The sequence below is a fragment of the Hibiscus syriacus genome, unplaced genomic scaffold (assembly GCF_006381635.1).
Source record: "Hibiscus syriacus cultivar Baekdansim isolate YM2019G1 unplaced genomic scaffold, ASM638163v2 tig00111280_pilon, whole genome shotgun sequence".
Taxonomy (NCBI): Eukaryota; Viridiplantae; Streptophyta; class Magnoliopsida; order Malvales; family Malvaceae; genus Hibiscus; species Hibiscus syriacus.
The window spans coordinates 105,715-133,426 of NW_024063046.1; the positions used below are offsets into that span (position 1 = coordinate 105,715).

A 27,712-nucleotide genomic window follows, 5' to 3' on the forward strand; every position below is an offset into this window, starting at 1 on the left:
AATCCTTGTGAGGAGAGGGAATGAAGGTAGAAGAAGATGATTGGTCTAGGTGAGAAAGATCAGGTTTGTTTGATGGATTTATATGTTGACCCTTTGATGATTGGTGTCAGCCCTAAGGTCATCATGTCTGTTAATACTAGTGTGAGCGTTTGATCAAGTCGAGTAAATTTTTTTTCGAGTTATTCAACTTGACAAGTTCTATTTTATAACTCGAAGTTGACTTGATTTTTTCGAGTCGAGTCGGATCGAGTCAAATTTTTAAGTTTTTGTTTAATTTTAATTGTAAATATTTATAATATTATGATATTATTTTATTCCAATTTAAATGGTTTTTTAATAACAATATATATATATATTCATATTTTTTTCATATATGGTATACATATATCGTATAAAGTCGAAGAACTCGACACATAACTTGAAAATCAATCAACTACATTGAAAATCAATCAACTAATTATTAAATATTTCGAGTTATTCGAGTTGTATTTTACAACTCGATTTGAATTTCAAATTTTTTCAAGTTGAGTCGAGTTTATGAAAATACAACTCGAAAGTCAATTTGTGTTTTTTCGGGTCAAGTCGAATAAAAAAATCAAATTTTTGAGTCGATATTTACTCACCCCTAGTTAATAAAATGTCAAACTATAACAAATATGACTGTCAACTGTCAGATTTAGTTCTGTCAAGAATGATGTCAAAAACTGAGTATAACTTGGAAAAGCGATTCCAGCGAAAGATGGTTCTACTGAGAGTAGGGTGTCTCCGAGAACTTCTAGAGACTCTTCTTAGAGAGAAAAGTCTTCCAAAAATTTTTGTTAACGAAAATTTGATTCTTTCCAGAGGATCTTCTCTAGACGTATAATAAACTTATTCAATCTAACCGTTTATGAAGCTAATTTTGTTTATTTCCAAATAAAATGCAATTTTTTTATATTAACTTGTATGAATAAGATTCGCAATTTAAATTTGGTTTGAACTTGTAATTACGCTACTAAAACAACATAATCGACTCTCGAATGTATTTATTTTTATTCCCTAGTTTTTAAATGTGGACTTGATAAAATTATTTTTAAAACGAGGGTTTCAATAATCTTTCTTTTCAAAAATAATTTTATAAGTATTTGATCATATTTAACTCCAAAGAGTGACGATTCTGTTTTATTTTAAAAATTGAGTTTTTAAAAAAATTCGAATATACATATTTTCAAACAAAAATCATTGAATTTAAAAACTATTATGGAAAAACATATTAGGTTCGGTTTAAGCCCAAAATTAAATAAGTTATTTTTATCGAGTTTTAAATTAATATATTTATTAATCAAATTAACACATTTGAAACAACCGTCTAACTCAGTTAGTAGAGAAGGACTTTCCTTTCCCATTACATATAACAATAAGGGTGAGCTAATATTAATCAAAGTCCATAGAAAAACACACAAAAGTTGAAGGAGAGAAACCTCTGCTTAAACCCTTGAATCTGTTACCAAACTGCCAGAGCAAAAAGAAGCAACAACAGCGGCGGCGGCGGGGACAATGGTGAAATCCTATCTAAGGTACGAGCCGGCGGCTTCCTTCGGTGTAATTGTATCTGTTGAATCGAATATCACATACGACAGCTCAGGCAAGCACCTTCTAGCTCCGGCTCTCGAGAAGATCGGTGTTTGGCACGTCCGTCAAGTCGTCTGCACCAAAACTCTATCTCCTTCTGTTTCCTCTCGCGGCTCCTCTCTCTTCGTAAACTGTGTCGCCTCCTCCCCTTCTTCACTGGTAAAATATTTTTTTTTCATTCTCCTTCCTTATCATTTATTGTAATGGATGCTCCGTTTTATTTTGTAGCTTTGATTGAAGCAATACCTGAAAGTTCCGTTTAGATATAATATATATTCTTTTCTGAATAATAAACTTGCCCGATGTTGTTTTCGCATTGATAAATTAGGAACTTTTAAAAAATTGTGAACTGTAATAGTAACAACCAAATGGAGTCTTAAAGTGCTTCATGCATTCTTAGCGATTTTCATAAAAATTAGTATGAGCGAATGAAAATAAGGTTTAAATTGCAGGTGGCAAGTGGTTATGCTGATGGTAGTATAAGGATTTGGGATTGTGATAAAGGAAGTTGTGAGACTACATTGAATGGACATAAAGGGGCCGTGACAGCTTGAAGGTACAATAAGGTTGGATCTTTACTTGCTTCCGGAAGTAAAGACAATGATATTATATTGTGGGATGTTGTTGGTGAGACGGGTCTTTTTCGCCTTCGTGGACATCGTGATCAGGTTTGTCATTTGTAAATCTTTTTATTAAAGTTAAGAACTTATCGTGGTATTTGTTAACTGTACATGTTTTAATTTCTTTGCATTTTGCAACTTGCAGATCACGGACCTTGTTTTCCTTGATTCTGGTAAAAACCTTGTTACTTCTTCCAAGGATAAATTTTTGCGAGTGTGGGATCTTGAAACTCAGCATTGTATGCAAATAGTTAGCGACCATCATAGTGAAATTTGGTCTATTGATGTTGACCCAGATGAAAGATACCTGGTCACTGGTTCAGCAGATCTTGAACTCAGATTATTTTACAATGTAAAGCATGAGTTGATGAGTGGAGAGTCTATGGTGAATGTAACTGCGGCTAAAACTGGGAATGACCGTGAGTTATCTACTCAAAATAAGTGGGAAGTTCTGAAGCCCTTTGGTGAAATTACGCGACAAAGTAAGGACAGGGTTGCGACTGTGAGGTTTAGCAAGTCGGGAAATCTGCTTGCTTGTCAGGTGGCAGGAAAAACTGTTGAACTATTCCTTGTACTTGACGAAGTTCAATCCAAGCGCGAAGCAAAACAAAGACTTAAAAACAGGAAGAAAGAGAAGAAGTCTGCAAAAATGGAAGTTGAAGAAACTGAAAATGTGGAAGCAAATCATGATACTGAAGGAGCTGGGAATACATTGGTTGTTACAGTTCCTGATGTTTTTAAGCTTCTTCCAACTATTCTAGTCAGCAAAAAGATATGTTCCATCTCTTTTTGTCCAGTCACTCCAGAGAGTTCACTAGCTAGTTTAGCATTGTCTTTGAATAATAACTTGCTGGAGTTTTATTCAATTAAAAGTGATGGAAGTGAAAAAAACACTTTCTATTAAGCTTGAAAGAACACTTTCTATCGAGCTTGAGAGAACACTTTCTATTGAGCTTGAAGGACACCTCCGATGTTAGAAGTGTCACACTTAGTTCAGACAATAGTGTTTTGATGTCAACCGGTCACAATGCTGTGAAGATTTGGAATCCAAGTACTGGTTCTTGCCTTAAAACAATTGATTCTGGCCATGGACTCTGTGGTCTAATTGTACCCCATAACAAATATGGAATTGTTGGCACTAAAGATGGGGAAATTGAAATTATTGACATTGATAATGGTACTTGCAGTGAAGTTGTTGGAGCTCATGGTGGCTCTGTACGGTCAATTGCTACCATTCCAAATGGAAATGGCTTTGTTACTGGCAGTGCAGACCATGATGTAAAGTTCTGGGAATACATCAACCAAAAACCTGGTCAAGTGTGTTCCTCATACCTTCATCACCTACTTCAACATTTTTCAGCATCTAACTCCATTTATTCATATATTTTCCCTAACTCTCATCTTGTTTAGCTTTGCCTTGATACAATGGAATGTATAACACATCCTTTATTACAAATCTAGTCATCATGCTGAGTTAACAGATGAGTGATGCTAGGTTGGTCTTGTTGATTTTCAGGATTCCAAAAGCCTTACTATATTAAATGTGAGGACTATGAAAATGAATGATGATGTTTTAGTGGTTGCCTTTAGCCCAGATGCTAAATATGTTGCTGTTGCATTGTTGGATTGCACTGTAAAGGTAAGGAATGATCGACTTATTCTTCTCTCTTTTGAATTTACTTTGTCCACTGTTGGTTGGTTTGATGAATTTATTTTGTTATGGTTTGATGAATTTATTTTGTTATTGTTTTCCTAGAATTTATAAATGGAAGCATCATGCAGTTTCCTGCTCAACTTGTAAAACATGAAGTTGATTTATATAGTTGCCCTTTCCTACCATCTCAGTTTTTGTCTATGGCTTCAGCCCTCTGTATAAAACCTTCTATAGCTCATATTTAAATGTGAGAATTAGATGTGACCTTGCATCTATCTGTATGCCACCGCACTAATCATGTCTTGCAAAGATTGGTTTATATGTGCTAATTAAATCTGTTGATTTCAAAAATGTTTGTTTTCAGATTCTTTCTCTCTAAACATGTTCTGGTATAAGCTTCCGATGGAAAAAATAAAGTTTAATCAACTGAGTAGCTCCCCAATTTGACTTCATAATAGCATGTAGGATATTGTATTGTCAATCAGGATGTGCGAGTCAACTTGTTTTGCACTACTATGGGGGCTATAATGATAATAATGATTTTCAGTTCCCTTTTTATGGATTCATTCAAAATTTTCCTTTCCTTATACGGCCACAAACTTCCTGTCCTATGTATGGATATTTCATCAGATGGAGGTTTAATTGTAACTGGGTCTGCAGATAAGAATTTGAGGATTTGGGGCTTGGATTTTGGCATTTGCCACAAATCCATCTTTGCACACGCTGACAGGTTTTGTATGATTTTAATTATTATGGAATGCAAAAGTTCTCTTGATCCTAAATTGTTTATGTAGTTTTGCTGAACCTTTTGATCACTAATTCTTAAGAGGTAATTTTTTAGTGTTATGGATGTTCAATTTGTCCACAACACACATTACATGTTCAGTGCTGGGAAAGATCGTCTTTTGAAGTACTGGGATGCTGATAAGTTTGAGTTGCTTTTAACGCTTGAGGGACATCATGCTGCTGTTTGGTGCCTTGCAGTCAGCAACCATGGTGACTTTGTTGTTACAGGATCTCATGACCGGTCTATTCGCCGTTGGGATCGTACCGAGGAGCCATTTTTTATCGAGGTATTTTCGAATTTTTGCTGTGTACCAGAAGTGAATTTCTTGGCTCGGGAATGAGAAAGCATTGTTAAGCTAGTTCTTCTCACTACATTTGTGATTACTTTTAGAGATGGATTTTCTTCTTTTTGTATTTAACCCTGCTTGAGTGTGCAGGAAGAAAAAGAGAAAAGATTGGAAGAAATCTTCGAGGCTTACATGGACGATACATTTGAAGACAGACATGTACCGAAGGAAGAACTTCCAGAAGAGGGAGCTGTTGCATTAGCAGGGAAGAGAACTCTGGAAACCCTGACAGCCACTGATTCAATTATTGATGCACTAGAAGTGGCAGAAGTGGAGTTAAAACGAATAGCTGAACATGAGGTATTCTTCTCTTGCTTTGGTCCGTTTCTTCTATACTGACGTGTTATTGTCTTTAACTGGCTTGTTTAAATTTGGGGAAAAACTGGAATAACCATAAATATCCAGACTAGGATATGATCTGGACTGAGACCCCACACATGGTATTTACTCATGCTGGGACTCGTACCTGAAACATTAAGGTTTCTAGGGCCTTAACCTCTCCATTGACTTCAAAGTTGTATTTTGATCATCAATGGTTGACACTTTTAAATAATTTTTTCTTCCCCTAAGGAAGAAGGGGAAAAGGAAAAGAAAGCTGTTAACTATATTTGGGGTGGTGTGGTTGCTCGTTACTTTCCCTATCCACTATATTGAGTGTCAGCACAACGGTTACTTTTTTTACTTGTAGAAAGATACAACTGCCAAGATGATAAATCTGTCTTGCAGAGATGATTTTCATTTTGCTCAGAAATGCTTGTTGGAATAATTTGGAAAATTTGTACAGCAGCAGAAAATGCTAGAAGAAAACTGAATCTGATTATGCTTGGGTTATCCCCATCGGATTATGTCCTTCGTGCTCTCTCAAATATTAGCACCAATGATCTGGAGCAGACTTTACTGGTAATTGAGCATTATGCATGGGATCTGCTCTAGTTCTAGTCCAACATTCTGGAAAAGATGATATGTTATTTCATCCATGTTTTCAAGTGCATGCATGGAGACAGTTACACACCTGCAATCAGACCTATGAGGATTAAGCTCATAATTGAAACATCTGGATAAGCAGTTTTTGTCATTTATCTTTTTGTGATCCACCTGATTGCGACTGTTTTTTTCATATCGTAGTCCATGGTCTTCTACTGCTTAGTTAATATTTGCCTAATAATGGGACCAAAGACCCTCATCAACTGAAATTCTAGTCACTTTAAAGAGTTGCTTTTCATATTTCAGCCATGTTAATAGCCAAGTTAAATTCATATATGGAGGCTGGATTATCTCTGTCTAGTAGTTAAATTGAACTTGTCAATGCGGTACAGTACGGATAGGATCTTCTCATCTTTCCCGCATCTTATTATTTATCTCAATATCTGAGTCAAAGTTGTTTTATGGCTAGGCATTACCATTCTCAGATGCCCTCAAGCTGCTCTCTTATACGAAGGACTGGACTTCAAATCATGACAAGGTTGGCCTCTATGCTCTTATAAATGTGCTTATGGTTGGATGTTTTGGTAAATACTCTCTCTCTGTAACGCGTTTGATGTTAGGAAAGCATACGTCTTATGCGTCTGAGCGCTAGACTTGTAATACTTACTGGTGTTATTACAATATATGCTGTTTGTGCAGGTTGAACTGGTTTGCAGGATTGTTACGATTTTGTTGCAGACACACCATAGTCAGTTAATTAGTACCCCATCTGCCAGACCAGTGTTGGCTGTTCTGAAAGAGATTATTTAAGCAAGAGTTAAGGTAAATTTGTACTTCGGATTATGATTGTTTAAAACCCGCGCATTCACTTGGAGCAAAAACATTCAGTTCTGCAACTAGTAGCCTTAATGATCTCTCTTTCATTTCTACTGTTGAATTTAAGTTCAAAATGGTCACATAATCCATAAATTTTTGATTTGGGAAAACTTAAGGATCTATTTCAATGACATAAACTTTGAATTTCTCAGGAATGCCATGATACTCTTGGTTTCAACCTTGCAGCAATGGATCATCTAAAGGTTTGTAAAATGGCTTTTCCAATATTATCAATTCAATTTCTAATACAACAGCAGAAACTTAATTTTATGCCCAACTGTTGCATGTTATTTGATTTCAGCAATTGATGGCTTCAAGATCAGACGCTCTATTCCGAGATGCAAAGTCGAAGTTGGTAGAGATACGTTCCCAGCAGTTGAAGCGTTTAGAAGCAAGAACGGAGACCAAAACAGAAAAACGAAAAAAGAAGAAACATAAGAAGTAGAGTGATGATCTCCGAGATGGGAAAACTTTCATTATTTATTTTCAAGGTTTGGAGAGTGGTTCGCAGAATGTTCTTCCTGGTTTAGGTAAGAAACATCTTCATTTTGAGATTTTCATGACCAGTTTGGCTATACGCATGGATCAGAAAGAATACTGAAATGGGGTTTTATAATTAATTATTATTATTATTATTAATGTCTATATTACAATTATGCCTAGCCCGCCTAACTCAGTTGGTAGAACGCAAGACTCTTAACCTTGTGGTTGTGGGATTGAGTCCCACTGAGAGCAATTCATAACGGATGTCTTCTATAGAAGCTGATCTCAACTTGGCATTTGGTGGTAACGTACTACCCTATCTCCCCCTTACCCCATTACATATGAGAATAAAATCAACTAATTTTTTTATGTAGGCTACAATTATAGGAAGGTGGATTAGTATATCAACAGAAATCTTTTGGGTTTCAATGAAGATGAGAAAGCAAAAGCAATACACAGGTTTCGTTTATCCTTTCTCTTGGCACGATTTTGGCCATTATTTCAAAGCAAAAGATTTTCCGATAAGAAATTGAGAGGATTACCATCTTTATTTTTATGTATAAAAATAAATCATTTAATGAATGTAAATGTGAGAGAAATATTAATTGATTCACAAATTTTTTTTATATTTTTTTATTAAGTACACAAACAGGAAGAAAAAATATTTATCAACTTTTTATTCGTTTAATTTTCTCTAATCGTGGATAATGGTTTCTATTATATATTTTCTCTAAATATTGCTTAAATTATTTTCATTGGTTATTTACTTTGAAATTTACGAATTTTTTATTTAAAATTAATAAAAATATAAATATATTATGATTTTAAATAATATTAATACATTACTATTAATATAAGATATTTTAAATTTTTAAAAGTTGTCTTACCTTTTCCAAAAGGAACATTATTGGATCCAAGATTCTCCTTGTACCCACGATCGCTAACCACGAACGTGCTATTTAATGTCAATTAACGCTAGCCAAACGGGTCTCCTTTAGCCTCAAGCATCTAATCTACGGTGTTACTCGACCTTTGAATATAGAACAAAACATAAATAAAATTTAAACTCACATTGAAATTCTTAATTAAACAAATAAATTAAAAAATAATAGATAATTATTATCTTAAGATACCAAACACTACATTAATATCAAATCTTTGGACAGTAATATTAACAGTAAACGAGACTCTTGTTATAGTAATCAAACATTGACAATAAGCTTATTCAACAATACACTAATCTTTGAATTAATGTAATGTTCATATAAAATACCTTATAATTACCACATATTATTACCACATGCATCCCTTGGAATCTGATCAAATATTAATTTTACTTTGGGGCAATTAATAAACGCATGAATTGCAAGAAACACATAATCATCTTGATATTTTAAATAAATCAATCTACATAAAAGAGGTCACTTTAACGACATTTTGTTTCAATTAATATATCAAAATATTAGATCTAGCCAAAATATGAACTATTTTGTTTCAGTACATATATTCTAATAACCAACAACCAAAACTGAAATTTTGATCAAACCGAATTGAATATTTACATATATTGCATTAACAATATAAATAAAATCATATAAATATTATCAATCAATCAATTTATTTTAATTTTATCTCTTAGTTAAATAAAAAGATAATCATAATAGTCATAATTAATTTTTAAAATTTAATATTTTTAAAACATTAAATTTTAAAAACAATTATGACTATAATAACAATAAATTTAAATACACCTAATCCTCGACTCAAGATATTAGATATTTCATTAATATTTTATCTTTAGACAAAATATTCACCTTAAGTGATATCTGGTGCGATAACCAAACTTTGATAATAAAAATATGTCAAGCAAAAATCTTCATTTGGGTTGATTTATTACTCACACATCAAACCGAATAATTATCACATGTTTATTAATAAAGTTGTACATGCGATTATGTCAACTATTAATCTTCCTTTAGAACGATTAATACTAAAACATCCTAAGTTAAATGTACATATAAAATAAAACATTTTCCATAACTGATATCACTTTAACGACTTATTGCTTTAATTAAGTGGTCTCAAAAATAAATATCGATATTTAAATTTAATATTTCTATAACAATGAAAGATCAAAACTGAAATTTTTTATTGGACTACACTCTCCAAGAGAACCTAAAACAAAGTTACATAAATGGTGCTATAAAAACGAAAACTTAAATCTTTGATTGTTTTTGAAAAGTTTCTTAAAAATGCATTTTCTCCGTAACTTCCTAATTTACCAAATTTGAATTCAAAACAATCAACATTTAACCAAAAGTAAAAATTAAAGTACATACTAATAAATAAAATCTTTAATCAAACTAAATCGAATATATCAATGTCAAATATATAATATATAATCCATAGCAGTCAAAAACAAAAAAATTAAATTTTCTAATCACGTCATGGTTTTTGAAGTAACCCATAATAAGGTTGTCTAAATGACATTATTAGAAACCGGAAACCAATATCTTTGATTGTTTCTCAAAAGAATCTTTAAACATGTTTTAAAAAAAAATATTATGTAAAACTTTAAGAAAAGAAAAATCAAACTAAATGCATCATAATCTCCAGAATTTAATCAAATACTTAGTTGCATGTACTTTAAAAAAAATAAGGGTCATGTTTATATTCCATATCAGCTATAATTTAGAAGATCTCAGTAGTTTATTCAAAAGCAAAATAACTAAATTAATAGTCCAACTAAAAACTTTGAATTCATATCGAAAGGATTACTCGTTCGTTATTTCCTTCGAAGTTAGGCTAACACTTTTCCGTACACTAAAGTAAACATTTAACATAAAATCAAGGAAATTACCCAATTTTAAGACAAAAATCATCACAAATCATCAAGTAAAGATGCAATAAGAATTACCAACTTTGAAAACAAATACCATGATTGCCGATTACTGGAAACGAAAAGCAAAGCAGAAATAATATATAGCCAGGTATTAATATTATATAATAATGGATTTTTTCATTATCATTATTTTACTAAATTAATCCATATTTGAGTATTCATTATCGAATGATTGAGAGTCTTTAAAACAAATACTATCACTTATAACCACTCTAGTATAATAAAAAATATTTATATTTTCTATATTTTTATGAAAAAATTATAATTTTGTAATTAATTTAGAAATATTTTTCATTAGTATGTCACGTCATCATCAAATTAATTAGAACTAACATAGTAACATATTAATAAATAAAATATAACATATCAATAATATAAGTGATTAAAACAAAATATTTTAAAACTAATGATAAAAAATTAGAAAACTAAAATAAAAGTGATCAATTTTGTAGTTTAACCTTTATATTTTTTATATGTTTATGAGTAATCTTGTAAAAGAGGCGGTGCCAAGTTGGTGGAGTGCAGGTGGCGCCGCCATCATTGGCATCCTTATTTGCTACATCACTTTACATTTCCCAATTTCTCCAATAAACTAACTTACGCAAATCAACAAATTCTAATTTCACCTCCCAAAATTTAAGCACATTGATCATTTGTTTCTTTCTCTTCCGTTATCAAAATACTTCCAACAAAATGTCGCTTTTACACAAGTTGTCCAAGGCTTCTGCAGTCTCCAGAGCCGCCTTATTCGCCGCTTGAGCAACGTACCTGAAAACACCATCTACGACGGTCCAAAGCCTCAAACGCCCAACCAAAGAATGACCCTTAACCAGCTGAAGCAAAAATACAAGAAAGGCGAGCCCATCGCCATTGTTACAGCATATGACTACCCATCGGCGGTCCACCTCGATACCGTCGGGATCGTTATCTGCCTAGTCGGAGATTCTGCTTCCATGGTCGTTCACGGCAATGACACCACTCTCCCTATCTCACTCGACAAAATGCTAGTCCATTGCCATTCAGTCGCTCGCGGCGCCACGTGACCATTACTCATTGGTGACTTACCATTTGGGACCTATGAGACCAGCAACAGTCAGGTATGTACCTCCATGAACCAAAAAAATTCCCTTGTGCACCGCATTATATTAGTTGGTATTGATGAAGAAGCATTTCTTGAATGATTTCTCTTACATTTTAAGGGCAAATATCGATGATGAAACATTTCTTGGATGAATATTGATCGTGATGTATTTGCCGTTTGGATTATGAACGAGCAGTTGATACGGCTGTTAGGGTCTTAAATATGGATGCTATCAAATTGGAAGGAGGGCTCCCTTCGAGGATCTCCGCTGCAAAAGCCATCGAGGCTGGGATCGCGGTTATCAGACACATTAGACTTACTCCACTGGTAATTAGCGTACTCGGCGGATTCCGGCCACAAGGCAAAAATGTTGCTAGTGCAGTCAAGGTATCTTTCATTGCCTCTTTTCATTTGGATAACCTTTGTGTATGTTTATCTTGAGTTTGGTTTATGCAGGTTGTAGAGACTACAATGGCTTTGCAGGAAGCCGATGTTTTTCGGTTGTTATGGAATGTGTTCTTCAAATTTCCCACAATTGGCATTGGAGCTGGGCCTTTTTGCAGTGGACAGGTTAATTTTGTTATATCATTATCTGTGCTTTGGTATAAAATTGCTTGCATAGCAACTTCTAGTAGTATACTATGGACTTCAAGGTTTTTCTTAGATATGAATCAATAGCTGAAATTCGACCATGAAAACAGAGTCATACTCATCGAGTTATGTGGTTCTATTGTCATGCAGAAAAGCTTAGGTTTATGCAATATTAGGTTATTTCTGTAAATACAATATGCTCTCGTAAATATCGTAGAGAAAAGCTTAGGTTTGCAGAAACTCAATATTAGAAAAGGATGAACCTAAAAACATCATTTTATTTCCACTGAAATATACAACAGAAGTACAGTAGCTTTATAGCTTACAAAAGCTGAAAACCTAAATATTGTAATTGTGAGACTGATAAGCTAGCAAAGGAGGGAATTGAGTGATTTTAAGCTTTGTTCTAGTTGTTGTGTATGTTTTAGAATACATGTGTAATATGAGAGTGTTTAAGTTTTATGTAACTGGTTTATCATTAATATAATTAGGTACTATTTTCCTCCTTCCGCTAGTCGGTACTAGCCTTACGGGTAAAAGACTACTATGAGGGAGGTTTTTAACGAGACCTCCTATTTCTATAAAAAAAAGGATGAAAACCGTCACCTTAACAACCTAACTATTGGACTAACAACCTAACAACCTTAGGTTTAGCTTACATATAATTGAGAGCACACTATTTACGTGCACCTTAGTTCACCATGCACGTTATCTTTCAACATTCTCCCTACTTATTCTCCTTGCAGCAAACTCACGTTTACCCTTGCATGAAAAGTGGTAAACGTTGTTTTGGTCAATGGTTTTGTTAGCCCATCTACAATTTGATGAACAACAGGAACATAGCTAACACATAACTGATTGACAGCAAATTTTCCCTTACAGAGTGAACATCTAAATTCACATGCTTGGACTGAGCATGATAAACTGGATTTGCACTCAACGCAATCACACTAATATTGTCGCACCAGATGATAGGCTTCTCGTGTCGTTTCACACCCAAATCAGTTAAAAGTGCATCAACCCAAGTAACCTCTTTAGCTGCATCAGCTAGGCTTCGATATTCCACCTCCGTGGTTGACCTTGAGACAACATTTTGCTTCTTAGTAGTCCATGACACCATGTTACCACCAACTAGAACACAATGGCCTGACATGGATCGTCTATCATCAACACAACCACCCCTGTCAGCATCAGGAAAGGCCACTACACACATTGCTTCCTTGGATGGTGAAAACACCAATCTAAACTCCACAGTTCCTGCCAGGTAACGTAAGATGCGTTTGGCAGCCAACAAATGACACTCTCGAGGTTCATGCATGAATTGAGCTACCTTACTCACATTGTAAATGATATCTGGTCTTGTATGACATATATATAACAATGCACCAACCATGCTTCAAAATTCTCGAGCATTTTCTAGCAGTTCACCTTCATCACTGCAGAGCTTGTTATTGAAAACCATAGGGGTTGCGGTTGGTGTAGCCTTTGACATGCATGTCTTCTCCAATAACTATAAAATAAACTTCTTCTGATTGAGAACCAAGGAATCACCATATCGATGAACCTCAATTCCAAAAAAATATTGTAAGTCACCAATAACTTTTAAGGAAAAATTATCGCGAAGTGAATGAACTACTCGTTCAATCTCAACAACAGATTGCCCTGTAACAAGAATGTCATCTACATAGACAAGTACATATGTAGAGACTCTTTGAGCATGAGAAATAAACAGTGAGGCATCAACTTTTGATGAGCGAAATCCTATATGTACAAGGCTATCCTTCAGCTTAGTATGCTAATTCTTTGGTGCTTGACGCAGCCTGTAAAGAGCCTTCTGGAGTTTGCAAACAAGCTTGGTACCATATGCAATAAATTGTTCGAACCCATGTGGTTGCTGTATGAAGACATCCTCATTTAAGTTACCATGTAAGATGGCATTATTAACATCTACATGCCTCAGAGACCACTTGTTTGTGATAGCAAGAGACAAAACAACATTCAAAGTTGGAAATTTGACCACCAGACTGAAGGTTTCTTTAAAATATTGTCCGGGCACTTGTGAAAAACCCTTTACAATAGAACGAGCGTTGTAACGATTAACCGTGCCATCAGGGTTTTGCTTTAACTTGAAGAATCATTTGTAACCAACTGTTGTTCGTCCAGCTGGCAGTGACATCAATGACCACGTACCATTCCGTTGTAGAGCTACTAATTCATTTTGAACAGCAGCTGCCCAGTTACTAGATTTCATGGCCTAATGATTATCAGTAGGTATAGTCGTGTCGAATTCATTGACAAACACTCTCGGCTTGAAGATACCACACTTACTTTGTGTAAGCATGGGATGATTATTAGTGACAGGTAAAGTTTCACTGAACTCTTCAACTGAAGCTTCACCAACAGACTGAGCAGCTTCATTATTCGCACCACTGATGATTGGATCAGCATTCGAGAATGAAACATCAGCAGACAGAGAAGGAATGCCTACATTTGTTGAAAACATTTTGATGTTTCGATATAACAAATTAAGTTAAATGAATTTTAAGATTTTACAAATGATTTTCTAAGTATATTCGATTTAATTATTCGAATAACAAATTATTACACCAAGTCTTTCAAGATCAATTTCAAACCTTACTAAATGTGTAAAATTGTGTTTTATACTTAATATATTTTTGAAACAATTTTCACAAAGTATTTTGAACCAAAATCAAGTCTAAAATCAATTTTCAAAGGCATGCACCGATGCACCAATCCATGCATCGATTCACCAACGAATAAATTGAACATCGAATGCATTTTATGCATCGATGCATTCTCCATGCATCGATGCACTCAGGATTTTATGAAAACATCGAATGCATTTTATGCATCGATGCACAGACCATGCATCGATGCACTCAGGCTTTTTCAAAACATCGAATGCATTTTATGCATCGATGCACACTTGGTGCACCGATGCACTAAGTGTTCCAATGGTCAAAATATTTGAATTTTACACTTGATGCACCGATGCACCTTGTTATGCATCGATGCACTGACGCTCCCAACTGCTTTAATTAATTGTTATCACACTTAAACGGCTCTATTGACTCCACTAATCATCCCCAACGTTCAGAATCATTTGAAGGAGTATTTAAACAAGCTTAGAAGCCATTGATAAAAAACAAGAGATAGCAAGAAACAAGAATCAAGTGAGAATCAAAGAGAAAGTATCAAACTCATTGTTTGAGCACTTCAAGCCTATTTTTCATTCAATATTCATTTTGCTTTCAAGAACACTACTTGTACTCAATTGTATTCATTCTTGAGTGTTCTTTTCTTTGTTCTAGAATTGTGCAAACAATCTACCTTATGAGGATTTCCTTGTAAGTTTGTAAAATTTGTATTGTTCTCTTTGGGAGAGAGTGTTCTCAAGAATTTGGGGTATAATTCTTGAGGGATTTGTAAGGTTACTCTTTGTCCTCAAAAGAAAGACAAAGTTGTGAATTTGTGGAAAATCCTTAGTGTGGATAGCTAAGGTAGTAGACGTAGACTTTGGTTGAGAAAGTCGAACCACTCTAAATCGCTGCGCAATTACTTTCAATTTTCTGCATAGTTTCCACCGAAATTTTTATTTGCCAATTCACCCCCTCTTGTCCATATTTGTCAATCGATTAAATCATCAATTGGTATCAGAGCCTCACTCATTTGAATGTTTAATCACCTCTTAAGTCGATTCAGGAAGTGTTACATCGATAATCAAGTCATCAATGGCCTCCACTTCAAACATCGACTCCGGTCTCGATTCGATGCCCGTCAACAAGCCTCCTTTCTTCAATAGAGCTAACTATGCCTATTGGAAGAATAGGATGATGTATTTCATTCAAGCAAGTGAGATAGAAGCATGGAATGTTGTAGAAGACGGATATATCAAGCCTCTCACTCATCCAAGATTGTGGAGTGAAGGAGAGACAAGAATGTTCCAGCTCAACTCCAAAGCCATCCATATCATATTTTGTGCTCTTGGACCAGATGAATATGGAAGAGTTTCATCTTGTACAACGCCAAAGAAATATGGGATAAACTACAAATCACTCATGAAGGCACCGACGAGGTAAAAGAATCTAAAATTAGTCTTCTAACATACTATGAAAATTTCAGATGAAACCAAATGAAGATATCAAAGCTATGATGGATAGATTCTCAACGATTGTCAATGATCTCAAATCATATAGAAAAAGATCATTCCAAATGAAAAGCTTGTAAGGAAGTTAGTTTACTCACTTCCAAAATCATGACAATCCAAGAAGACTGCAATCATCGAGGCTAAGAATCTAAAGTCCTTAACTCTTGAAGAGCTATTTGGTTCCCTCCTCACTCATAAAATGATGCTTGAAGATGAGGTGGACCTCGATAAGATTGACGAGACACCAATGGAGAAGGAGAAGAAGAAAAACATTGGAGTTGCTCTCAAATCCATTAAAGATGAGAGTGATTCGGATGAAGATGATGACGACGAGGAAATGTCATTGTTTGCCAAACGGTTCAGAAAGATGATGAGACCTTACCGAGGAAGAAAATTCAAACGAAATGAAGGCCTAAAAATGAACCAAAAAAGAAGGACCCGATCATTTGCTATGAATACAAAAAGTCATGGCATGCCAAATATGATTGCCCACAATTAAAGAGAAAGCACAAGGCTCATGTGGCTACATGGAGCGATGAAGAAGGTTCCGATGAAGAGCAACAAGAAGTAGCAAACTTGTACTTGATGGCATTCGGGGAAGATTCTAAGGTAACCCCTAACTCATTTCATTTAGATGATTTATCTTATGATGAGTTATTAGAGGAATATAATGGGTTGGCTTCGGATTATGAGAAGTTGTTTTTAAAATATAAAAATGATATTTCAAAATTGAAAAATGAAAATAAACTCATATCCAAAACCAACAACGATCTTGAAAGTAAAATCAAAGATTTGCAAATCAAACTAGAAGAGTTTGAAAAGACAATTTTCGATTTGCAAAAATTACTTTCAAAGGTCAATGATGATCATCAAAAGAAAATTGATGATCTTAAAGCTTCTTTTTGATAAAGTTGGAACAAAACGTTTTGAAAATGGAGAAAATTCAAAATCCAACTTTATTAGAAAAAGTTTTAAAAACTACAATCATAGAGGTCCCCGAAGAACCTCTAATGGAAAATCGTTAGAAGTATATGGGTTCCTAAAGGACTCATTACTACTAAAGATAAGGATATCCTACACAAATGGATACCTAAGGGGACTAGGATTTTGGAAACTAATGAATATGGACCCAAAAGAATTTGGGTACCAAAAATAAAAAATTAATCTATGTTTGTAGGAAAAGTAGCATTGCTACAAGGCACGGGAAATAAATTCAAACTCATGGTACCTTGATAGTGGATGCTCAAGACACATGACCAGAGACAAAAGCCGGTTCATAGAGGTCAACGCCAAAAATGGAGGAGAGGTGACTTTTGGTGATAACTCAAAAGGTCACATTGAAGGTATAGGTACAATAGTAATACCTCTTCCATACAAATTAAAAATGTTTTATATGTGAATGGATTAAAGCATAATCTTTTGAGTATTAGTCAATTTTGTGATAAGGGATTCAATTTCATGTTTGAAACTAATGGTTGTAAAGTTATCGAAATTGCATCTAATCAGATTATGCTTGTTGGTCATAGAATAGAAACATTTTCATGGTGCATTTAGACTCTATTATTATGACTAATTTATGCCTAGTTGTTAAGGATGAGCATGATAGTTGGTTATGGCATAGGAGACTAGGACATGCTAGTATGAGTGTTTTGCAATGGCTAATTCAAGGAGATTTAGTTCGAGGGTTGCCTAAAGTAAAATTTGATAATGATAAAATCTGTGATGCTTGTGCTAAAGGAAAACAAAAGAGAATTTCTTTTAAATCCATTAATAACGTATCAACTAGTAGAGTATTACAATTGATCCATATAATCTTTTTAGGCCAACTAGGACTACTAGCCTTAGGTGGAAAACAATATGCATTTGTCTTGGTAGATGACTGTTCTAATATACTTGGGTTCTATTTTTAAGTACTAAAGATGAAGCATTAGAAAAAATCATCACGTTTTCAAAAGTAATCCAAAATGAAAAAGGTTACTTTATAACTAGTGTTAGGAGTGATCATGGAACTGAATTTGAAAATCTTGGATTTATTGAATTTTGTAATTCTAATGGTATTAGCCATAATTTTTCAGCACCTAGAACCCCTCAACAAAATGGAGTTGTTGAGAGGACAAATCGAATTTTAGAAGAAATGGCTAGAACCATGCTTTGTGAAAACAATTTGCCAAAATATTTTTGGGCGAAAGCCACAAATACCGCTTTTTATGTTATTAATTGAGTAATGATTAGGCTTATTTTGAAGAAAACTCCATATGAACGTTTTAAAAATAAAAAGCCTAACATTAGCTATTTTCATCCTTTTGGATGTAAATGTTTTGTTTTAAACAACGGTAAAGAGAACCTTGGCAAATTTGATGCTAAAAGTGATGAAGGAATTTTTTTGGGTTATTCCTTAAATTCTAAATCTTATCAAGTATTTAACAAAAGAACTTTAGTTGTAGAAGAGTCTATACATGTTGTTTTCGATGATAATCCCCTTCTGAGGAAGGATTCATGTGTGAATGATGATGTAGGCATTACAAATATAAATGATGTTGGAGAATCATTATCAAAGGAAGAAACGAAAGATGGGGAAACTCAAGATCCTCTCGACAATCCAACCATTGAAGAAAGGGAAGTATCTTACCCAAGAGAGTACAACTATGTCAAGGATGGTGAGATTATAGGTGATCCATCCAAAGGGGTAACAACTCAATCTTCTCTTAGAAATATATGTAATTATGTTGCATTTATCTCATGCATTGAGCCTAAGAATATTAAAGAAACATTAAAAGATGAACATTGGATTATGTCTAAGAATATAAGTTTGATGAAAGTGGTAATATAGTGAGAAACAAGGCTAAACTTGTTACTCAATGGTACACTTAAGAAGAGGGCATAGACTATGATGAAATAAATGCTTCCGTAGCTAGGATGGAAGCAATTACAATGTTATTAGCATTTGCATGTTTTCATGAATTTAAATTATATCAAATGGATGTTAAAAGTGCATTTTTAAATGGTTTTATAAAAGAAGAAGTGTATGTGGAACAACCTCTAGGTTTTGAAGATTCAAAAATTCCGGATAATGTTATTAAATTGACAAAAGCGTTTTATGGTTTAAAACAAGCTCCTAGAGCTTGGTATAAAATATTGTCAAACTTTTTAATCAAAAAAGGTTTTTCAAAAGGGAATGTTGACACTACATTGTTTTTAAAGCATAAAGGTAAAGATTTATTAGTAGTTCAAATTTATGTTGATGATATAATATTTGGTTATACTAATGATGTTCTTTGTCAAGAATTTTCTAAGCTAATGCAAAGTGAATTTGAGATGAGCATAATGGGGGAGCTCTCATTTTTCTTGGGACTCCAAATCAAGCAAAGAAAAGATGGCATCTTCATTAATCAAGCTAAGTACGTCAAAGATATACTCAAGAAGTTTGGACTGGAAAATGGCAAATCGCATGACACTCTAATGAGCTCATCAACAAAGCTTGACTTAGATGAAGGAGGTAAATGTGTGGATGATAAATTATATAGGTCAATGATTGGATCTTTACTTTATCTAACCGCAAGTAGACCAGACATTATGTTTAGTGTTTGTTTATGTGCTAGATTTCAATCATGTCCTAAGGAATCACATTTACTAGCTGTTAAGAGAATCTTTAGATGCCTTAAGGACACTCCTAGTTTAAGACTTTGGTATCTTAGAGACTCTAGTTTTAGCTTGCATGCCTTCTCTGATGCGGATTATGGAGGATGCAAATTAGATAGGAAAAACACCTCCAATACTTGCCAATTCCTTGGAAATATGCTGATTTCTTGATTTTCAAAGAAACAAAATTGTGTTGCATTATCTACCACTGAAGCGGAATACATTTCAGCCGGTAGTTGTTGTGCACAAGTTCTATGGATGAAATAACTTTTTGATTATGGAATTGAAGTAGGTACCATTCCTATCAAGTGTGACAATACTAGTGCTATTTGTCTCACTAAAAATCCCATCCAACACTCTAGAACTAAGCACATTGAAATTAGACATCACTTCATTAGAGACCATGTCGCTAAGGAAGATGTAGTTCTAGAATTTGTTGATACTTTGCACTAATTAGCAGATATCTTTACAAAACCTTTAGACAAAGAAATATTTTGGACACTTAGGAGAGAATTAGGTTTAACTGACCTATCTTCACTTAGTGTTTAAAATAATTTTAGCACTTTTAAGAATAAATGAAAAAATGCTTATAATAGTAATTTTTGATTGCATTCATTGCTATTAGTTAGGGGGAGTTTATGTTGCTTGGTGAAAATTAATTTTATGTTCAAATGAAATTTAAGGATTAATTTGATTGATTGAACATGATTAATTTTCATTATATTAGTTGCCAATACCAGTAGAGCTAATTAATTTAGCATTTTAAGTGTTTAAAACAGATTTTTGACATTTTTGTGCTTTATGCATCGATACACTTAACAGTGCATCCATGCATCCCTTTGAATGTGCATCGATACACCATGAAGGTGCACCGATGCACGCCTTGAATGTGCATCGATGCACAAGGCCATGCATCGATGCATCTTTTGGGTTTTGGGGTTTAAAAGGCTTATTTTATCATTTGTTTCAAACCCTAAAAACTCATAACACCCCACTGTTCGCCCTTCTCTCAACCAAAATTACCCTCATACTCCAAAATCATCGTTTGTGATCATAATCTTCGAGCTCTTCATCTCCTAATCCTGCTTTAATCATCAAATCGTGTAAAATAACATCACATTCCCTCAAATCCAAAAATTTTCAAGGTAATGTTTCAAAAACTCTATTTCATTGATTTTTGATCTTAGGACTAGTTTAGATTAGTTCTAGGATGAACATTATATTGGGCATTGATTGTTTGATGATTATAAACTAGATTTTACAACTAATTTCATCAAAAACTCACAAATGTTCACTAAATTTTTGAATTTTCGAAAAAAAATCGAAAATCTGATTTTTTTTAATTTGATGTTTTTGATTTAATTATGTTGTCTTCATGAAAAACTATACATATTATAATTTTTCAAACGTTGTTTTCTAAATAGTTTTTCAAAAAACTATGCCCATTAGAATTTGGATTAGAGAACCTTGAATTATTGCGGACTCATTTGAGTTTTGGAATTGATTATTTTGCATACATGTGTTTCAAAATTGCAGGTTATATTCCTTACTACGATTCCTAAACCATGTCTAATCCCAAACGCCCTAGGACTTCATCTAGTCATTCAAATCGACCTCCAAATCCCGTTCCTTCTCCACCTAATAGTCTTATAGGACTATGTTTCAATATGCCTGAACATCGTAGAGATGACTTGTACCATAGGTATATAAATTCTTTCCAATCCTATAGAATCCGGGAAGAACGTATTCCTTCTCTTCAAGCCATGATAGATATTGACTTTGAATACATTCCGATTCTTAAAACTTGGAAGTTTGATAAATTGTTTCATCTCAAACCTATCGTCTATCATCAGTTAGTCTGCATAATGCGGTGTGCATTCAAAATAATACTCAACGTGGGATTATTGCTATTAGATCCTATGTTTTAGGCCAATATATTAATATTGACCCCGCAACTATAGCTTCACGTTTTGGGTTAGATGATGATGGGTTATATAATGAGAATGAAACTGTGGATTATCCCTATATTCCAAACGCTAGTGTTAGTACTCTGCGTTCTCATCACGATCGTTTTCTTCATTTGATGATCTCTTGGTGGCTTAGACCATCTGGAGGTAGGTACTCCACTCTTCGTGCTAGAGATTTATGGTGGATGCACTGTTTTAAGAATAAGAACAAAATAAATTTGTCCCACATTATTTTTAGTCAACTAGTGGATATCATAAACATTGTTCCTTCAAAACATGTCGAAACATTAGTTTATGGATGTCTTCTTAGTAACCTCTTTATCAAACTTGGTCTAGATGTCTCTCTTGACAATCTCATTCCTCTCCAAAACCCAATCAATCTCATCTCGTTAAAGAAGGCCTAGTGGAAACAAGATGAGGAAACCGGTCAATGGGTCTTTCGACCCTCTAAGCAAACTCCGGGAGCTAGTTCCTGACGAGCTGCTCCTAGCTCTTCTCGTGCTCCTCCTCCTCCAGATCCGGTTACAGATGATTATCACGAGCTTCAAGGAATATTTCAAGATATTAACGATCCCGACAATGCGTCGGCACCACAAGAGGATCAAATGCCTCCATATTTTCACTCGTTTTTGGAGACATTTGATCTACGGTTTGCTTCTATCGAATCCCATTTGACTGCTAACAACGAAGTCATGCATCATCGCTTGGATGCTTTGGAAGCTCAACAGATGGAGTTTCAATGGCAGATGCTTGTGCGTATGGATGCTATTTCTCTTGAGATGCAAGCACGATTTCCTCCTCCTCCCGATCCTCCGATGGAATAGATTTTTCCTTGTTATGCTTTCTTGAATTTCAAACTTAGATTGATTTTGATGTTTCTGGATTGTTTGCTTTGGATTGTTAAACGTTTGAATTTGCTAGGAGTTGGATGTTTGGATATTTGAACTTATTTTATATATATATGGTTTGGTTTGAATTCTCATTTTGAGCTTAATTTTTGCATCATTTATATATTAGTTGCATTATGACCAATTATGTCATTTTACGTTTATGAATATTGATTATGAAACTAATGGCTAACCCCTTTCTTGATCTTTGATCTTAGCAGCTTAAGCAACATTTACTTATAATCAATTGGTTGTGTTTTTCAAATCCTTGTTTAAAATCGTTTTAGAGTCTTTTTGATTTAACAAAAAGGGGGAGAAATGTTAAAGTGTTTTAAAGGGGAGAAGTGTTAAAGTAAGGGGAGTAATTTCAAACTTGATTTTCAAAATCTTAAAATTACTCAAGTGTTTTGTTATATCAAAAATGGGGAGATTGTTGAAAACATTTTGATGTTTCGATATAACAAATTAAGTTAAATGAATTTTAAGATTTTACAAATGATTTTCTAAGTATATTCGATTTAATTAATCGAATATCAAATTATTACTCCAAGTCTTTCAAGATCAATTTCAAACCTTACGAAATGTGTAAAATTGTGTTTTATACTTAATATATTTTTGAAACAATTTTCACAAAGTATTTTGAACCAAAATCAAGCCTAACATCAATTTTTCAAAGGCATGCACCGATGCACCAATCCATGCATCGATGTACCAATGAATAAATTAAACATCGAATACATTTTATGCATCGATGCACTCGCTTTTTAAAAAATCGAATGCATTTTATGCATCGATGCACACTTGGTGCACTGATGCACTAAGTGTTCCAATGGTCAAAATATTTGAATTTTACACTTGATGCACCGATTCACCTTGTTATGCATCGATGCACTGACGCTCCCAACTGCTTTAATTAATTGTTATCACACTTAAACGGCTCTATTGACTCCACTAATCATCCCCAACGTTCAGAATCATTTGAAGGAGTATTTAAACAAGCTTAGAAGCCATTGATCAAAAACAAGAGATAGCAAGAAACAAGAATCAAGTGAGAATCAAAGAGAAAGCATCAAACTCATTGTTTGAGCACTTCAAGCCTATTTTTCATTCAATATTCATTTTGCTTTCAAGAACACTACTTGTACTCAATTGTATTCATTCTTGAGTGTTCTTTTCTTTGTTCTAGAATTGTGCAAACAATCTACCTTGTGAGGATTTCCTTGTAAGTTTGCAAAATTTGTATTGTTCTCTTTGGGAGAGAGTGTTATCAAGAATTTGGGGTATAATTCTTGAGGGATTTGTAAGGTTACTCTTTGTCCTCAAAAGAAAGAAAAATTAGTGAATTTGTGGAAAATCCTTAGTGTTGATAGCTAAGGTAGTGGACATAGACTTTGGTTGAGAAAGTCGAACCACTCTAAATCGTTGCGCAATTTCTTTCAATTTTCTGCATAGCTTCCACCAAAATTTTATTTGCCAATTCACCCCCTCTTGGCCATATTCGTCGATCGATTAACTCATCAACATTATTGCCCAAGTCAGCACCTGCCATCAAAGAATCATGACCATCATCACCCAACACAGTATTTGCATGTGAGGTGGCACTAGTAGTTGCATATGTGACAGTATTACTACTTGAGGACACATGTTGTGGCGCTCAGCAACAATCTCAAGTGCTGCTGACCGAGAAGAGAGCTGAGCAAGATAACTTGCAGTTGGCTTTGTCTCTGTAAAAGGAAAAACAAATTCATCAAACTTGACATGTCTGCTAATAAATACACGTCCAGTGGGGTCGAGGCATTGAAATCCTCGATGTTGAGGACTGTAACCCAAAAACGTGCATACTTGAGACTGGGGCATCAACTTGTGCGATTGAAACGCTCGAAGATACGGGAAAAACCTACAACCAAACACGCGCAAGACCTTGTAGTATGGTTTTTTTACAAACAACTTCTCAAACAGAGAAATATTGCCTAGCACCTTGGTTGGCAACCTGTTCACTAGATGAGCAGCAATAGCTATTGCATATGATCGAAACGAAATGGAAGAGAGGCTTGAGCTAACAACACTAGTGCCAACTCAAATAAATATCGGTGCTTACGCTCAACAATCATATTCTACTCATAAGCATGAGGGTAAGTGGCCCTATACAAAACACTTTCCTGAGCTAACTCATTTTAGCAGTTTATGTACTCCCCCAGTCACTTTGCACTGCTTTGATGGATAAGGAAAATTGAGTCTTAACCATACTTTGAAATATGCGAAATGCAACAGTTGCCTGTGATTTGTCCTTCAAGAAATACACCCATGTATGTCTAGTACACGCATCCACAAAAGAAATATAGTATCGATACCCAGCAGAGGGCTCAGTTGAAGGCCCCCAAAGATCAGTAAACACAAGTTGAAAAGGCACATCATAGACTGTGGTAGACTCAATAATGGGTAACTTGTGACTTTTACCCAAACAACAAGCAACACAAGTATGATTTGCATTATCTGAAATGGTAACAACAATGGTCTTACAAACAGATTTTGAAGTAGAAAAAGTTGGATGACCTAATCTTCTATGCCACAAATCAAGGGCATTACAAGAGGCATCAGCCAAAAGAACCTCTAGTTTATTACAATTACTAGAACTATTATCCAATGCAAATGTATAAAGACATTCTTGCTGATTTCCTTGAAGCAGAAGCTTGTCCGCCACCTCATCACGAATGTAACACCCATCAGCATGAAACTAAAAAAATATGTGATTATCCCTAGCAAGTTTTGACACTGAAAGAATATGTTTATTGATTTGAGGCACATGTAACAACTCTGTAAGTAACAAAGCTCGCGAGGATGATGACGAGCACAATAAAGATTTACCAACCATATTTATATTAAGAGGAACTCCATTCCCAACCAAAAGATTACCTGGACCATCTAGATCAGTAGTGTGAGCGATATTGGAAGCATCAGGAGTCACATGATGTGTAGCACCCGAATCAACAACCCACTGAGCACGAAGAGACGAGACCATATTAGCCTGAGATACACAACCAGCTTGCATCGAGACAGCACCATGCTTGCTGGCATAGTACACACAACCAACATTGTCAAGACTCACATAGTTAATACTACTCGATTCACCCTTGTATCGTCGTTGAGAATTATTTGCTAGAACACATACAGAGTCATGATCAAATCGATACCAACATCTATCAACCGAGTGTCCATTCTTACCACACAATTGACACTGCAGACAGGCTCGACCTGTACCACCATAACGTCCACCATGCATCAAGGCAGGATGTTATTGTTTGTAATCACGAGAACTATCAGATGTTGTATAGCTGGTGTGTACATTTCCCTAAACAATGTTAGTACTCATCAAAAAATTCTCAGTATGAGAATTAAAACAAGCCAACTATGTCTCCGTATCAATGAGCATGGAGTAAATCCGATCAAGAGAAAGCGTATCTGGACTAGTAGTTATCACAAACATAAACGATTGATATTCTCTTGGCAAGCCTTTCACGATATTCACAACATGCTCGACCTGCGACACAAGACTGCCACACGACGCAAGAGCATCACACACCTCCTTTATTCGAGTGAGATACACACGCATCGAATCATCACCTTTTCTCAACGACTGAAGGTTATAGTGCAAATTCATCACTGTTGTCGTAGACATGTTGGCAAAGAACTGCATAACAGTGCGGCAAACAGCCATTGCGGACTCAGCACCAACAAACTGAGGCAGAAGAGGAGCACTAATCATTGAAAGAAGCCCTAAGGCAAGAGCACTGTCTTGTGCCATGAAATCTTCAAACGCTTCATTAACAACAGATGCTCCATTCTCATCAACAATAAACTTAGGTGGAACTAACATCGTGCCATTGAGAAGCCTATCGAGATAGTGACTACGAACCGTGAGAAGGATCTGCTGCTTCCAGAGGAGAAAGTTCGTCTCGTCCAAGATAACATTTACTTTCTTATTTGTAAACATGACGAACAACGAGAACGACGCAGAGCACAACACGTTGGAAAGCACAACAAAGAAAAGGCCCAGAATGGTTGGCAAAATATACCATATTAGAAACTCAAGGATGAACCTACATCATTTTATTTCCACTGAAATATACAACAAAAGTACAGTATCTTTATAGCTTACAAAGGTTGAAAACCGTCACCTTAATAACCTAACTACTGGACTAACAACCTAACAAACTTAGGTTTAGCTTACATACAACTGAGAGCACACTATTTATGTGCACCTTAGCTCACCATGCACGTTATCTTTTAACACTCAACATCACTTCCTCCATATTAATTTAAAAATATAAGCTATGTTGCTCTGACTATTCATTTTTCTTATCTGGCACTCGTGTTCTACACATATCTAGCTATGGGTATATGGATATAACCCCTCTCGCATTGAAAAACTTTGGAAGAGTTGAATATACGTATTGTATTCTAAGTTCGAGTAATATAATTGTAGAATATCAGCAATGCTTGTTCATTATCTGTAATGATATTTATTTTGAAGAGACTAAAAAAAAACTTTATTTTCATGTCATGAAGCTATGTGATCATGTTCCTTCACTTTTGATCTTTCATTTTTTGCTTCAAAAGAAAAAGATGGTAGCATTTCCGTTGCGTGTTTGAATAATAATTGCCATTAATTTTGATCGGACCATTAATACAGGTTCTCGTTTACAATGATCTACTCAAAATGCTGCAACACCCGCATCATGCAAAGTTTAACCGAACTATTGCCACTTTCGGATAGCAGATTCTTTCCTTTCGTATAGAAATAAATGTTATCTAAAACGTTTGCCCCACATCCTGCAGGTTACTCCGAAGTTCTGCAAGCAGTATGCACGAGTTGGCGACGTCATCAATAAAGCTCTCTTGGAATACAAGGAAGAAGTAACAAATGGTCATTCCCACACCCCATACAAAATGAATCCCAAAGACGCTGAGACGTTCATAAAGGAGTTGCAAAAGTTGGGTTCAGACGATGCAACATATGTGGCAACCGAAGTAGCTGCTGAGCCTGAGAAGACGAACACGGAGCAATGACCATGTGCCTACGGTCTCGAAGCAACTAAAATAAGACCAGGATTTTTCAGCTGACTTTAATCAAATTCATCAAGGAGAAAATAATGCCATTACAGTTTTTGTTTCAGAG

General features: G+C 34.8%; 2 pseudogenes; both read left to right on the plus strand.

Annotated features, from left to right (window-relative positions):
• The first annotated feature begins 1,467 nt into the window (after positions 1-1,467).
• LOC120157968 lies at positions 1,468-7,420 on the plus strand (annotated as a pseudogene).
• Positions 7,421-10,896: 3,476 nt separating this feature from the next.
• On the plus strand, positions 10,897-27,603 carry LOC120157954 (annotated as a pseudogene).
• Positions 27,604-27,712: the final 109 nt, after the last annotated feature.